This window comes from Nicotiana attenuata, chromosome 9 (genome assembly GCF_001879085.1).
Source record: "Nicotiana attenuata strain UT chromosome 9, NIATTr2, whole genome shotgun sequence".
In the NCBI taxonomy this organism is placed as follows: domain Eukaryota; kingdom Viridiplantae; phylum Streptophyta; class Magnoliopsida; order Solanales; family Solanaceae; genus Nicotiana; species Nicotiana attenuata.
In genome coordinates, this window is record NC_031997.1 from 32,935,041 (window position 1) to 32,939,091 (window position 4,051).

The following is a 4,051-nucleotide window of genomic DNA, read 5'->3' on the forward strand; positions in this document are numbered from 1 at the left end:
ATTGTGGACTTAAAGAAGAGAACATGTCGATACCTGGTGATGGAATTCCCAACTTGATGAATTGCCCTGTCACTAAATGCACTTGCTGCTAATTTAAGAGATATTTGCAAAAGTCTGATTACTGCTGCAACGTTGGTCTACAACGGAAACATGGTTGAAACATATGAAGGGCATGTGAATACGTGGGAGATCAACACATAGAAATTACCAGAAAAATGTACAATATGGAAATCACAACCTCCTGGATGTATGAAGATTTTTACAGAAAAGAAGACAAAAGAAGAGGCATATACCTGCGACTGAATCATTCAGTACCTTATTCAATTCTATCAAATGCAGTCGATGTAAGACACACTGGAAAAATACTCCAAGCTCAATATCCTTGTCTGATTTAACTTTCCTTTATTGTATGACATAATTCAAATGTGATTTTTTCATAGGATAAAAAATATAAGCTCTTGCACAATTTTTATATTCTGCTAACATACAAATACTCATTTTTGTTGCGGCAGCGCTTACAGGTTTGGTGGCATTTTAAAAAACGTATGGCAATGACTCTGGCGAGAAAAAACTTCAGGTACGTCTGTAAATACAGTATTCTTAATACAAAAACGCAACACACACACACTACAAAACTCACACAGACACAATTGCATAACAACACAAAAGAGAATAAAGAGCATGTAAGATATGATAATAATAATAAAGAAGTATAACAATAAATAACCAACAATTAACAGGTATAAATGCCAATACAGCTAGGAACAATAGAGTGGTCACAATTATATTGACAGTAAAGTAAGTCTTGAGAAAACAACACACATATTGAAAACGGCTTTCAGCTATCTCGGAGCATACGTAACGAGTCAGGAACTGAAGTTATACAAAATGAAGCTAAAAATTAAACCCAAAGCTCTTTCAAGCTCTATGGGCTAGTTAACAAAAAAAAACTAAAAGTCCAACCATTATCATCATCACCTCTCATGCCATACGTCATACGATCGTCGTCGTTCGATCATCATCATCATGCAATAACAGTAAACTGCCTATTGTCTCTAAGTATGTTTACATATCACTATCATAGATAGCACAACTACATGGGCAGAGAGTAAAAATTCGAGCGAGACGACAACTTCAAAGCCGGAGCACCAATCTTCAATTTGTCGAAATTCTATCGTCGGTTAGCTGACTTTGCTTAGTGTGTGAGGATCGCTTGAACGACACTGTTAATAGCGAAGAACAGATCTTGTGCTTGAGTTTTAGCGATATGGCCTTTGTGTATATAACCGTCTATACACACGGCTGGGGAAATTAAAAATATCAAACACGATCAGGCACAGTATGCTGGGAGACTCAGGGCTCCTTCGGCTGAGTGGGATATCCACGAGAGTGATACGGTTCCAATCGTTAAGCCTTTTCTGGAATGATTCATTTGGGATACAATTTGTGTACTATCAGCTCTCTCTATTTAGGTCTAGATGTCTCTACAATATGATAGAATGGTACATCCGTTTGTTTATTGTAACCATGAACAACGACCATTTCAATCTATTCATAATTTCAAACTCATATACCAAGGTATTGGCAGAAGTTTGTTCATTTAAGGGGCCGCTTATATCGAATCGACTTCCGCGCGCAGCCACTGGTTGTTTTCTTTACAGCACCATCTAGGAAGACTTAAGGAATATGAGATGCGGACTAGTAGGAGTCTAAATCGTATCTAATCATTGGGGTGACACGGAGAAAGGTGTAAATAAGACAAAGAGTTTACCATAAATGAAAGAATGAATTATATTGTTGTGAGTGAAGCTGTATCGTCTTGTTTTTAGTATTTTACGTTCCAGGCAGAAATGAAAATGAGAATTAATAGGTGGTAAACAAGTATGTAGTTAAAATCAAAAAGAAATAATACTTCAGCGCCTGTGTAAAACCCACGCGAGTTTTTATACTGAGTAAAAATAACTTCCGTCTCTGAGAAAGTACTATTTATAGGGTGAAAAGCACATTTAAATGAAATGATGAAGTAGTTGCAAAGACAAAAGTGCAGTAAATGCAAAAAATGATAAGTACAACTTAAAAAATATCAAATATGCTCAAGTTTTTGTCCTTAAACTTTTTCGAAAAACTTCGGCCCAATGTGCTGAAGTTTTAGTATATATTTTTGTAAAACTTCAAGACTTGGCAAGTGAAGTTTTGTGGATTCATTAGTATTTGTCCTAAGCTTTTTCGAAAAAACTTCGCCCATGTGCTGAAGTTTTTTAGTTATTGTCAAAACTTTCAGCACTTGGAGTGAATGTTTTTGTTGGAGTTTTCAATAGTTTTTGTACTAAAGGTTTCTTCGAAAAAACTTCGCCCATAGGCTCAAGTTTTTTAGTATACTTTTAAAAACTTTCAACATTGGTAAGCTGAAATTTTTTGTTGAATTCAATAGTTTTTGTCCTACAGGCTTTTTTGGTAAAAAATTCGCCCAATGTGCTGAAGTTTTTTGTATAGTTTTCAAAACTTCAGCACATTGGAGCTGAAGTTTTTTGTTGGATTCAATAGTTTTTGTCCTATAAGGTTTTTCGAAAAAACTCGGCCCCATAGGCTGAAGTTTTTTAGTATATTTTCAAAAAACTTCAGCACTTGGTAAGCTGAGTTTTTTTGTTGATTCAATATTTTGTTCTAAAGCTTTTTGAAAAACTCGGCCCAATGGCAGCTGAAGTTTTTGTTGATTCAATAGTTTTTGTCCTTAAGGTTAATTTCTTCGAAAAACTTTCGGCCCAATACTGAAGTTTTTTCTTAGTATATTTTAAAAAGCATCAGACTTGGCAGCTGAAGTTGTTTTTGTTGGATTCATAGTATTTGTCCTAAAGTTTTTTCAGAAAAACTTCGGCCCAATGGCTGAAGTTTTTTTTAAGTATTTTTCAAAAACTTCAGCACGTTGGCCAGCTGAAGTTTTTTGTTGGATTTCAATTAGTTTTTTTTACTTAAGGTTTTTCGATACAACTTCGGCAAATAGGTGAAGTTTTTAGTATATTTTCAAAACTTCAGCAATTGGTAGCTGAAGTTTTTTGTTGGATTACAATAGTTTTGTCTAAGGTTTTTCGAAAAACTTCGCCCAATTGCTGAAGTTATTTTAGTATATTTTCAACAACTTTAAGCACTTGCCAGCTGAAGTTTTTGTTGATTCAATAATTTTTGTCCTAGGTTTTTTTCGAACACATTCGGCCCCAATGTGCTGAAGTTTTTTATGTATATTTTCAAAAACTTGCAGCTACTTGACAGCTGAAGTTTTTTGTTGGAATTCAATAAGTTTTTGTCCTAAAGTCTTTTTTCGAAAAACTCGCCCAATAGGCCTGAAGTTTTTTAGTATAAATTTTCAAAAAAACCTTTTTCTTCAGCACTTGGTAGCTTTGAAGTTTTTTGTTGGATTCACTATTTTTTGTCCTAGAAGCTTTTTTGGAATCAAAACTTCGTCCTAATGTGCTTAAGTTTCTAGTATATTCAAAAACATAAGCACAAAATACTTGACATTCATGAAAAAGAATACAATTGAAATCAATCCAGTCACATATATTATACAAATATATTATTAATCACAAAATACAATTTTTCTTTCACTTTACATACTTGGAAAAAAGAAAAACTTAGTTCTTTGTTTTACAAAGTTATTCTCGTATTCAAAAAAAGTTTCACTAGAGTGTCTTCATAATTCTCCATAGTAATGTGATAGTTTGTCTCTTCTTGTTTCTTCACCACATTACATGAACTTCACTATGTCTTTCCACAAAGAGTTTTTTCTTGGTTTTTTAGCAAACTACCATCTACTTTCATCAGAAAAAAACAAGAAATGTTGGCCCAGAACATGCTTACTGGTGTGCACGAATTCGTGGAAGCAAAGATAGTGAAGGAGAAGTCCAAAGTACTTCATTAATAGGATGTGATGGAGAAACTGGCCACTCAAAACTGAGCACAGGAAATTAGCTCTTTCCTAAAAAGAGCAAATTTTCCTGGTGCTCGAGTATTTGATCTTGGCAATTCTTCACATATAGAGTATTTCAACTTCTCC